The 12950-nt window shown below is 39.9% G+C and overlaps 1 protein-coding gene across 1 annotated transcript in view; it reads right to left on the reverse strand.

Annotated features, from left to right (window-relative positions):
- Window positions 1-3376, reverse strand: part of GRAP2 (GRB2 related adaptor protein 2) — a 41873-nt gene extending 38497 nt beyond the window's left edge. Inside the window, exon 1 of the mRNA XM_009086521.4 lies at window positions 3219-3376. The gene's annotated coding sequence lies outside the window, so the exon portion shown is untranslated. The remainder of the gene's footprint in view (window positions 1-3218) is intronic.
- Between the last annotated feature and the right edge of the window lie 9574 nt (window positions 3377-12950).

The raw sequence follows: 12950 nt of genomic DNA on the forward strand, positions 1-12950 counted from the left end.
ATTTGTGCAAGTCTCTTTCCCTCCCCCCCCTTTAAAAAAGCAGTCATTTCAAATCATATTTAAAATCAAATTATCACTATAAAATGCAGAAACAAGTCAGCCTTGTTTAGTGGTGAGAAGAGTAGGAATCAATTTTCCAAGTCCAGCTCAGTTAAAGATTTGCTGTGCATTCCTGAGCAAGTCACTTCACTTCTCTGAACTGTAGGACACATTAAAAAAGTTCGGTGCAGCCATACAAAGAGATATTTCAATGGAACGGGGTGCCAAACACCATAATACTGCCTTCTCAGGGCAGCAGGTTTTCTTTGCAGATTGTCAAGTTAGGCTGGTACAGCTTTAGTGCTTCTGTCATCTCAATGTCATCACACTCATGTACGTGGGCCTGATTATAAAGTGAAAGAATTCACACTCACCTGTCTTAATGGCTGGGCAAAACACCCTTTAATAGGCAAAAATGTGTGCAGACATTAAGATGAAAGGCTTGTGCAGGAAAGACAAAGTTACTGATGGTAATAGACTTCCTTTCTTGATGGCCAAATATACAAAGAATGGTGGCTAAAAAGATGCTGAGGACTCCTTCAAGGGAGCTACAAAATAAAGATTTTTGAAAGATATCAAGGGACTTATGCATAACATTTGTGCTGACTGGGATATGGCTGGCAGTCAACCCTGAGCTTTAAATCAAGTGTGTTGCCATCATTATGCTGACCATACATGTGGCTCTGTGGGATGTGGCTTAGCAGGGAACACGGCAGTGCTGGGTGAACAGTCAGACTCGATTTCAGGAGGCTTCTCCGACCTTAATGATTCTATGATTCTATATAGCAATTTGAGGAACTGATAAAAGACAGAATTGCTACATTCTTCTTAGACAAAAACCAGACTCTGGAGATGAGCAAGAAAGGTAGAAGAAATCAGGGCCTGATTTAGATTTATAAAAATCCAAGCAAACTAAAATGAGCCCCAAAGCCCAGGTGTATCAACTGTTGGTAGCAATTCTTCCTTACTTGTCAAACCTGTGGTGTTTTGTCAGCCACACTGGGTCGGTTCTTCTAACTGATACCAGAGACTGAACTTGCCAGTGTGTACACACACACACACACATATATATATATATACATATACATATAAAAATATGTATTTATCTACCTAAATACACACACACACACACACACACATACATATATACATTACAGCTCCACTAAGAGGAGAATTTCAAGTGAAAACAATGTTAAGGGAAGAAACACAGGGAAGAGAATGAAGACTATTTTCACTGTATCAGACAATAAAAATAAACCAGAAGAGACTGCCTGCAGCAGCAGTTCCAGAACTGTGGCTTAATAGCAACCTCTTGCGTGCCAGACTTTGAGATATTGCTTGTGGCTAAGGAGAGCTGCTGTCAAGCTGCAAGTTGATTGGGAAGGCAAAGTGTAACATCGTGCAGGGACATCACAACTGCACTGCTGGCCCTTGAATCAGCAAAAGTGGAGGGCATTGCTGTATGCTTGCAAGAGTCAGTGTAATCATCAGGGGAAAAAAAAAAAAAAAGAAATTCCATGCAACCAGGTAAAGGAAGATGAAGTTTGAAGAGGAAAATTATGTCTCTTGCTAGAGTAATGGCTGTAACTTACAGAAACCAGAAAAGCCTGCAGGCCCACTATACCTCATGCAAACTAAAGTGAGAAGGTGTAGGAGAGCAGGACAAATAGTCTACTTGAGCAGCAGAGCCCCCTTTTTCTGAAAGTTGCCTGTTTTGCCCAGGCCGATCCATCAGTCTTAACAATATTAGGAGATATGTGCAGAAGGGTGTGGTAGAGATGAAAGTAAATCCAAAATCTAGACAGCAAAACTAAGCTAAATTTAGCTGTGTGCATTTCACAGTGCATATTCATCCATCTCCAGGTTATTCTGCTTTCCTGATAAAAAAGGGAATGACAGTGATTGTTTGTGCCTAGTCTCTTCTTTGTGGGATTGTCAAGTTCAAATGCAAGAATGAAAAAGAAATAAAAGTCACTATATAGGAAAGCAAAGGGAACTGCTTCACTACAAGAGCGATGCATTTGTTCACTGAGCCACTGCAAAGAAAACAGTTTTCCTCCCTGTCTGTTCCACAACTCATTTTGCCATCACATGATAGCCAGAGGTTTTGTCCTATTCAGAAATATGGGAGCAGCGGCTAAAGCATGAGTTTCTCTGTTTTCCACTTTCAAGTGGATGACTGGCACTGCTGGTTTCATCACCTGTGGTCTTCCAAGCCCAAACACAACTTGTAGGTAACTCTCATCCCAAAGCCCAGTTCCTCCTGCCATGCCCATTTACTAAAAGGGTAGGTTTAATTATCATTAAACCTTTATTCACTGGACAATTATAAATGTGACAGGCTCTCCTGCTGCTGCTGAAGAGAGCTTAGATTACCGTTTTTTCCAAGAAAATATTGTACTGATAGGATGCTAATAAATCATGTCTTGGAGACCGATGGCCTTTTGCTCCTACAAGACAAGCATTAAGAGCTTTATGCACACAAACACACATGAAACACACGCAAGACTTTGCCATACAGCTCTATAGCACTCCAGTCTAAAGGTGTGTCTCATAACAACATTGCCTGTTATGCTTCCAATGCATCAAAAAGCTTTACAACAACATTAAAAAACAATTGAGGAAAAATTACGCCTGTGTCTGACTCCTTGAGAAACCACCACATTTCACAGAAGACATAAGAGGTCAGGAAAAACAGCTTACTTGAGCAGCAGAGCCCCGATTTTGAGCAAAAGGATTATCAACAATGCCGAATCTCCAGGTGCCTAAAGCATTTTTCTTTCTAGGCATCTTGCCCCTTTCAGTACGATCACAATGGGTGTCTCAGAGACACAATAGCCTGATCTCTGCTAGAGCAACCTTAAATTTTTCCCAGCCAGGGAAAACTGATTATTTCTTTGCCTTGTGCTTGTGACTAATAAAAAAAAAAAAATTCCTATTCATTATTTTCTTTGCTCTGTTCCAATAAATACACTCCTCCTGAGCACAGTCCTGATCCCCCACTGACAAAGAGAAAAACCTGATGCACCTGCAGTGGAGAAAGAAACACACTGAATCTCAGGTCTTGCAGATAAGCCCTTACTTGTTTAACTCTGTAGAAAATGCAATGCTAATTCAGCCAATGCATCTACCTGTAAAACCTCGCAGCAAAAGAAGCCAGCCCCCAAGCAGATCTGTACCTTTGTGGCAGGTAGTTATACTCTTGTCTTTCAGGATCTGTGATGGGAAAAAACAGTGGGGGAATGGCACGAGTCTCATAACAACCTGTCTTCAGCACAAATGCTTAGCAAGGACCAAAGTGTGTGGAGCCATTCGGGACACACAAATCTTCAGCCCAGCATCTCAGCCTCTCCCTCATGAAGTGCAGCCAATCAAGCTGGTGGAGTGCAAACCACAAACCACACAGGAACTCGCAGTCACAGCAGCTTATTGAGCTGGGTATGGGACTCAGCTTAGTGTGGTTTTACTGTCTTACTGCGAGGGAAACTGCATGAGAGCAGTTCCTCTGAGTGCTACAGCTGTGCTGGGGCACCTCACAACTTGCTCAGTGTTCAGTTATTTAATATACCTGTCTGGAAAGCACTAGCCCCTTCAGATACTAGTAATGATCCATCCCCAAGAGCAAGCCATCACAGGTGTCTGGAAATGGACCCTTCTCTCTGCTTTGGGGGGACAGCAGTGGCCATGAGCCATCAGCACGTGAATTTGTGGAGCACCTCTGGTGCCACACGCCCCTGTGACATGACAGGGTCCATGGGTGCATGTGCACAGTGCTCCTGTGAGCTTGGAGTCCGTAAGCAAACGCAGGCGAAGGCAAGGATCATCTTGTGCCTGTGTAGGCACAGCCCGAGAGGGAGTAGATGTGAGAGAGAAACCAGGATGCCACCGGATTCTGCAATAAGTGTGAACCAGGGGGCTGTCTTCAAGCTGTGAGAAAAAGAGCTATAAAAATGTGATTCTTACAAGAACACAGAAGAGGCACATTTGCTGATTTAGTTGTTGCATCAGTTTGGTTGCTACCAAGAGTGTGTTGGGGTGGCCTCTGAATGGCAGTTTCCCTCCCATCTTTTCTTCTCTGCTCTCTGGGCTCCAGTCTTGACTCCTGGAGGCAGCCTGAGGGCTGCCAGGGGTCAGCGGGGCCCCAGAGGGAGAAGGACCATTGGAGGTTGGAAAAATGATTGCTACTGGAGAGCAGGAATCCGCCTTTGGAAGCGCCAGCCCCTGCCCTGGCTGCCTGGTGTGCTGTCTGCAGTCGTTAGCATGAGGCATTTCAGAGGTAACAAAAAGGAGTTGACATCAAGTGAAATTTCCCCCTGCAGCCACCAGTCGAGGACCTCTTAAAATCGTAGCCTAAAAACATCATCTAAATTCTGCTGGGTAGCTGTGAGCTGTGAAAGGGCCATTTGCTGCAGCTGAAATAGATTCATAAATTACTGAGTTCCTGAGCCAGTGAGATCCACATGGCTCTGAGTTCCTGAAGCCACTTTTCTTTCTACCATTTCCTTGGATATGGTTCAGAGCCTGGCCAAATGGTCTGTGCTTTTCTCAGCCTGTTGCTCAAAAGCAGCACAAAACCCCCCAAAACTTTAACACTTAATTACTGTTGACTTTGTAGAACAAGCAGCCAGCTTGCTGAGCTTCCATCTGTGTTCTTCAAAATAGCACAGGTGTTGCAAACTGAAATGGGCAAAAACTTATTGATAATAATACTGAAATATCTAGCATTGAAAAAAGTATTCTTAATTATATCTTCAAAATGTTCAAAAAGTTACAGAGACCAATTAAGGTGTTTTGTAATTGCTATTAAATTACTCTTTTGCCGTTTTTAATAGTTTAAGTACTTTCAATATGAATGTTCTGGTATTCAGCTAAAAACAGCTCTCTAGCTCACAATTTACTTTGATTTGAATAAAAAGGTAAAAACACATTAAACAATAAAAAATGCTTTTGGGCAAAGCACAACTTTCCATTTGGCTTAAGATAAAATATTCTTAGCTCTTCAGCCAAAAATATTTTTTGTTTTTCATTAGAGCTGTCAATCTTAGCAGCAAACTAAAAATCAGTTACATATGCACCATTGTAGCATTAGTCACATGGAGCTGGCTCAAGAACAGAGGCACAGAATGCAACAATCAAATGCTGATGTCTTTTCTACTAGCACTAAGACTTATACAGTGTTCAGCTTCATTGATATGGCATGATGTGTCTGACATTAACTGACAAAAGCAAAAGGCTGGAAGTTAATGCATGGCTGTATCCAGGCTTCAGCTATTATAGTCTCACTGGCTTAATTTGAATATTACTTAAATGCTTTGCAGATATCTACCAAATTTTGTATTTCGGGGGGGGGGTTTCTGTTTGTTTGTTGGCTTGTTTTTGTTTTTTTTTTTTTAATTTTCAGAGGAAGATCTTTTAGGCTAATAACTTCTTTTAATTGTGATTCAACTATATTGATATATTGCCACCAAAACACTGATATTATAATGCTATATCAGTTAGTACATCCTTTTTACAGCTCTGAAATATTCCTGAGATCCTGAAGTGAGGAGGAGGAGTATGCTGGCATGGCTCATGTTGCTCCTTTTGTATGTGTATAGACCCCCAAGCTGTCACTCTTGAAGTTTTCACCATTTACTAAAAACAAAGAAACAGAAGGAAGTGTGGCATACACATAAAAATCCTAGACCTACAAAAGTCAAATCACCTGTGGACCCAGCTAAGGAAAACATGGGAACCAAGGTTTTGGTAAAGCAAGACTTCATTGCAGGAGGATTAGCTAATCAACTTGGAAAGCAAATAAAATGAATGTATCCTGCCATATAAGCAATGTCACAGAGCAACTCTAACAGTGAGAGAGGGGGGAGAGAAACAGACAAAGGGAAAGAAGAATTTCATGACTGAAGTTTTTTAAAAGCTTCCTTGAAACACATGATAAAATCAGATTATCTCAGCAGGAGATAGACAGATAAAAAGGGACTCCATTTGAAGTGCAAACAAGAAAAAGACAGGGAGTTGTAAAGCATACAGCACCTTCCTCATAAACATCCCACTTTCTCTCTGCTCCAAGTGTTTGCAACTGTCTCTCCCTGCAAAATCTTAATTAAACCAGTATATTTCCCATTTAAGTAATTTGAAAATGTGTACTTTGATAAAAAGGTTAATTAGCTCTATTCTTTAGAAATGTGAAAAGGTACCATTTTGATCTTTTGCTTGAAATTTATGCCAATCCTCGCATTAAAAATATCCCTCAATCTGGACTGTGGTAGGTAGCACACAAGAGAAATATCTTCATAAGGGGGACTGTGGGAAGGGGGCTCACATGGAAAACAAAATTTATTTGGAGCTTTAATGTTTTTACTTTTTGTTTTCATAAAGTGTATCACACATTGTCTCCCTTCCTGAGGCTGGGTGTTTGTCAGGGCTTGGAATCAAATTGATATATGATGAAAATGGACCTTCTCTGGTGACTCAGCTGGGAATTGCACAGAAATCTACCCAGCCTTATGCTAACCAATAAAAGGAAGGGATGGGAACAGAAACATCTCATAAAGCTGTGAAATAACAATTCACAAGTACCATTTAAATCATTTGGAGGCTGCATTCCCTTTTTATGCTACTGCTGCGTTGACCAAAATGCGTCTCCTATTGAGTATTGAGCTGGGAAAAGCTGATGGATCCAAGCCTTTTGGTCTGTAAAAACTAGCGTTACCATTTAGCAGAGCAATTCAATGACAAATGGAAGCTCTTGTAATTCCTTCACCTCTCTGCTCTTTTTTAGAGCCCTTCAACAATTCTGTAAATAGAAGGGTTGCACTGGACTGACAAGAGACATTTCCTTCCCTGTCCCTAGTTGCAGATATTGTTCTTTTGCTGTAATGTAACTTTCACTGACTCTGACATTTGCATTTGGATCTTGTTATAGGTGTGATCAAAATGCTAACTACATTAGCACCATAAGTCTACTGAAGCAGTGGTTAAACAGTTGAAGGTGTTAGGCTGTGTTTAAACAAACTTACTGGGCACTAAAATTATCTATTTATTCTTTTACTTGCTGCTGGTGCTCTCCATGTTTTTAATTGACTTTTCATAGTGGAACACCTGGATATTGTGTTTTTAACCTGTAAATATCAAAGTACTAAATTATTATGGCATACCAACAACCAAGTCACTTGCCTTCTAGTTTGGTATCAAACTGTAGCCTTGCCAAAAGGAGAGGCTAGACATCTTCTCTCTGCTTTCTCCTTAGGTCTGTTATGGTTGCTGTGTTTTTGGTTAAGGACAGTTGAATGGGACCAAAAGGTTATTGCAGAAAGCAATATCCACTTCTGTTCATTAATTTTGCTACCATGGGATCCTGATTTTGGCTTCCATACGCAGATGAGAATTGGAGGATGAAATTATTTCTGCCTCTGCTTTCTCCAGAATTTTAAGTAAATGATATCACAGAATTATGGATATCATGAGCATTCCTGCAAGCTCCCTCAGTATCCTTGGGTGGGTCCCATTCAGCCCCACAGAGCTATGTGTGTCTATGTGGTGTAGCAGGTTACTGACCATTTCCCCTTAGAACCATTGGACTATTTCCCCTTCTTTCTGCTCTCCATCCCTGTTCCACACACTCCAGGAACTTCCTGACTGTTTCTTCTCTCCTGTGCTTACAGCAGACGCCTGGTAAGTTGAAGTTCCCCACAAGAAAAAGGGCCAACAATTATGAGACTTATCCCACCTGCCTATAGAATATTTTGTCTGCTCTTCACCCTGGTTGGGTGGCCTGCAAAAGACTTCCACCTTACTGGCCTTCCCCCAGTTCCTACCCATAACCACTCAACCCTATCATCATCATTGTTAAACTCTAGACAGTGAGAACACTCCCTAACACACAGGGCTCCCCCACTGCCTCTCCTTCCTCACCTGTCCCTCCTGAAGAGTTTACAGCCATGCACTGCAAGCACTCCAGTTGTGTGAGTGACCCCACCATATTTCTATGATGGCAGCTCTGGCACAGTCCTGCCCTTACTCAATGGCTTTCAGCTCCTGCTGTTTCTTCCCCGTGTTGCATGCATTGGTGTAGATGCACTTCAGCTGGGCTATTCATCCTGCCACCTTTTTCAGGACAGAGGCCCTAATTCCTAATTAGAGTTATTACATTTGCAGATGTGCATTGAGTTTTGTCATTTGGAGAATAAAATAAGCACCATGAGATGTGTCTGGCACCACTTACTGACTTAAACTAGATATAGCTGGAAAATAACTAGAAAAAGTGCAAAAATCTTTCTAAAAATATCTAGAAAAAGTTCAAGTGAAAAAAGCAGCCACTAACAATTCCTGGGGCCTCCCAAGTTCATTAATGTGGGAGATGACTGAACTAACAGACAGTGCAGTTTCTCCTTCTGGATAATGGACAAGGTTATGCCACTGGATGAATGGCTGCAGAAAGACCTGGAGGTTTGTGTTCCAGTGTCTCACATGGCTGGACTATTTTATAAATAATGCATCAGAGAAAGTCAGACATCAGTATAAACAGGGCTTCTTCAACACTGAGACACTGCAAAATTTTCAATATATGGGTAACACTGAAAGGAATCAAGGATGACTTGAGAAGGCCTGTCAATTAAAATTAGTAAGTTTGGAATTGATTATTTAAATAAATTGCTCAAGGAAAAAATAGCAAGTTAGGAAAAGCATAAGAATAAACAACTTTTCCATGTAATTCTCAGAAAAAATACCTTAACAACACCTTTACAAGTAAGAACTTAGGAAAAATGGCATCAGTGTTGGTTTTAGGCTTACATATCAATGGAAGTATTTTTGATTATAAAGACAGATGAGCTAAAATGCTGAAAATTGAAAAGTAATTAGCATCCATTTGGCATTTCTGAAAATTAGTGGCTTGAAAGTAAGCAAGACAAACTAATATTTTCTGACTCTAGAGCACATATTAAAATAGATTGGTCTTTATATTTTTCTCCCATAGCTGTGTTTTCCTAGATTAAAGAGGGGAATTGGACCTAAGGCAGTCAGAAGGAGTTTTTGTATACAAATTCCTAGTTACATGAGTACTGATATGAGAATAGGACAATTAACAAGGCTGCTCAGTGCAGTGAGAGCCCAGTTAGCCCGAGTTACCAAGCAGCACCCCTGGTGTCTGTCAGCTGGGAAGCAAGTGCTGAAGCAGCTTCAGCCAGCAGGTTTGCTCAGTCTGCAGTTCTGACAGATGCGACAGGTAGAAACAAGTCTGTTCTGAAGCACGTGTGATTTTGCCAAGGAATCATACAGAAGATGCCATGATGCACAAAAGAGCACTGCAGTGGTGTACAGAGTCAGGCAAAAGGCCCACTTGGCCCAGGGTCTTCTAGCTGGGAGTGCCAATATCATCTGTTTACAGAAAATGAGCAGGAGGAAAGGAAACAAAGCAAGCCTTCTTGACATTCCTTCCAGGAATTCTTTGCTGCGACAAGTCTGACTTGACTGGTTGAGCCAGAGATTGTATCTGAACAATTATTTAAAAGAGCCATTTATTTTCTGTGAGGTTGTCTATGTTTTTGTCCTTTGTTGCATTCCGTGGCAACAAATGTGACAACTCACTTACTGCATAGTATGTAAGAACACTTCCTCCTTTTTGTTTAAAAACTTTGTCTGGTAATTTTGATAAGTTTGTTTCTCCTGGAAGAGTTAGGTTATGCTAACTGATTGGACTTCAAGTTGGTAGTCCAGTGAAGTTTACAGGTAAAGACAATATTTAGTGTTTACCACTGAAATATCTTTACACTGCCACTTAAGTAACTTCTACTTTAGAATTAAAAAATTGGTTGAGAAACTTGGTAGTTTAGGAAATTGTAAGAACATATAAAAGCTGTTGTCTTTATTTTCAATATAATATCTAGACATTGATTTTAACTCTGAACCTGAAGGAAGTTCTTTATAATTACAAATATCTTTATAGAGAAAGAAATGGAATTACCAATCAATTAATAGTAGAAAAGTATCCACACTACAAAACCAAGTATCCAGTTCATACAAATTATTCCAGCTGCTGGAAAACCCCACAGAGAACCTGGACCTAAAAGGGACCATGGAAAGTGAACTCCCTATTGTTCCTCCTAGTGTAGAGCCATTCTTCTTAGCCATTTCTGACACACTGCTGGAAGAGCAAGAGTCACGTTCTATTCTCACTCCTATGATAACTGGTACCTACTAGCTAGAGGAATTGTACATTTTAGATATTGTCATCTGGCAGATTGCATCAGAACCAGATTTTGAAAACTTTTTCTAAGAAAAAGGGAGAACAAAGCATCAGTAGACCACTGGAGCTTTTGTTAAAAAAGAAATCAAGGCAGCTGGTGCCGATATTTTCTATATGATAGATTTTTTAAAAAATGTAAACAAAATATCCTGCAACAACCATCAGAAAGCCAAAGCCAGAGACAATCTTCTTTTCCCTTCCCCATCTGCACTGAAAATACAGCACTCTCAATTAGAAGTAGGGTTATTTACATAGCACATGGAATTGCTTATCAAGTCAATTTGCATTCTGGGGAACAAATAGATGGATTAGAGTATTATGTATACAACTTATTCCTGCTGTAGTGATCCATGAAATTGCAGATAATTTTGCTGAAATAGAACATTATATTTTTAAGTGAAAGTGAAAGAAAATGAGAAGGAGGAGGTAAGCCATAGGAAGCGAACTTCAAATACAAGATTAAATGATTAGTAAGAACATAGCACTGCTGGGAGCAGCACGAACTGCTGCATGAAGCCCTGACCTGTTGACTTTCAGACACAATCAAGCATCCTCCTTGCCATAGTAAATTAGATGAATGATGGGTAGTGATGGGCCTGTCACATTGCACATTCCTGTCCTCAAGTGATGTATGTGAAAGTGAATTCCTGCTGATACGAACTCCATGCAGCTCCTATAGGCTCTGACACACCAGCAGCATGCATCTGCTCTGTGCAATGAAATAATTGCATTGTGATTCTTCTACAGTACAGCTGCACATAATGATTTTCTTAGTTTTATACTGATGAGATAAATTCAAGACTATTTAGTGACTGTATAAAAATCTGGAGGCTATGAGATTAAACTAAGGAAAACTCTAACTATACCATAAAAATTTGCATTTCAATTCCTCTTTTCCCCCTCTCTCAGCAAAAGAAGACACGTGCTTCCATCTTCACGGCTTAACTTGAAAGTAATGTGTGGCTTAATGTGGTTTCAAAACAAGTCAGGAAAAAAAACAACTAACACTTGGTCACTCAGTTTCAGTTCTAAGTTGCTGCCTCTGTCTGAAATTGCTATTGCCCTTCACCTGAGTTTTGTTAACTGACAATACATGTAGTCTTACTCCATACTATTTGTGAACTAAAATATCCCAACTTCAAAGTCCCTCTGAAAAGGAATTTGAAAACCCTGTACTCATCAGTGACAGAAGTAACCACCTGAATTACCATCTACAAACTCATTATATTTGTCCATGGTGTCACTGTATTTAGCTCACCCCAGACTTAATTAGTCTGATGTTAGATTCAGGACTTGTAAAACTTAACAACAGAAACCAGGAATGAAAGAAAACTAAAGTTACACAGAGAAGGACATCTTAGTACTGAATTTTCAGGTTTACAGTTCCAAGAGAGGAGGGAGCCAGAGGTCTTTCTGTGTCTGCAACCTGTCTCTTGAGGCATTTTATAGCATATGTTAATGTCTTTGCTCAGCATCCCAAACCCAGGAAAAATCTGCCTTATTTTCCCTTTCCAGTGGTTTCTGACAGTATCAGAAGTAGTATGACAAACAGGCATCAAGACACTAAAATATAATTAGATGTTGTGTCTCTTATATTATGCTCTCCCCTAGGAGATCTACTATCAAAGGCTGCTCACAAATATTTAATTTCTTTTTACTCCTACCAAACTTTCTTTCTTCAAACTTCAGCCTAAAGAACTCAATCTTATATTTTAACTATCTTTGCTAAATTTTTTTAGTTGTTCTAAAATGAAAAAGGTTTCCATGCTAAGAAAATTGGTATTTGTTAAAATAAAGGTTATAAATCTACATAATGCAAAAAGTAAAAAGGGTAGGTCAATGGCTTTAGAAAAAGGGAAAATGAAAGTCTTTAGGAATTAGAAAATGGGTCTGTTATAGTACTCTTTTGTCACAAATACAGTTGTGGGTGTTTAAATCTAGAAAAGATTTCTCTGTCTTAACCGGTTTTTCTGCTGTATGAGTCCCCATTTGATAAAGCTTGGTTTGACCAAAAGATTTCATAAAAAAATGGGATAGCAGGGCCTATTGATGATTATCTTAAAATAGCTTGCTAGAAAGTCCTCTGGGATCCCACAGCTAGGAAGACAAAGTCTTGCTTTGGGTCAAGACCGAGGTGCCTAAGCAGAACTAGGAATAGAGCATCGGTAGGGAATAACAAGTAATCAGTGCAATGGACTCTTGTTCTAACTGTGCAATAGCAGTGGGACTAAAAGGTACTAGAAGAACAGACATGCTGTAGAAACCTTATTAAATGCTCTGAAAAGGTGGGCAGAGATCAATAGAGTGGTTACAGGAGATTTGTAACAGCTTTCTTTATGCTTTATTCCAGCTACAGATGTCTTACATAATTTAGACTACTGGTGTTCACACAAACTATACAGGATATATAGATAAAAGGAGAAATTAATTCTTTGGGTTCTAGGCAGGATTCAGAAAAAGTCATCCACTTTCAAGGTAGGTCACTACTTTCAGAATAAAATGTCAGATAATATTCACTGTGGAATAACATGGGAATAGGATGTATGTGTTAATAGGATGCTAGTGTTAGCTAAATCACTATGGCTCTGTGCCCTAAGACAAAGAGAAATTGCCCACTTGTAGCATATTTTTAGTTATTTTCTTGCATATATTGGATACAACAGAAGTC

The sequence above is a fragment of the Serinus canaria genome, chromosome 1A (genome assembly GCF_022539315.1).
Source record: "Serinus canaria isolate serCan28SL12 chromosome 1A, serCan2020, whole genome shotgun sequence".
Taxonomy (NCBI): domain Eukaryota; kingdom Metazoa; phylum Chordata; class Aves; order Passeriformes; family Fringillidae; genus Serinus; species Serinus canaria.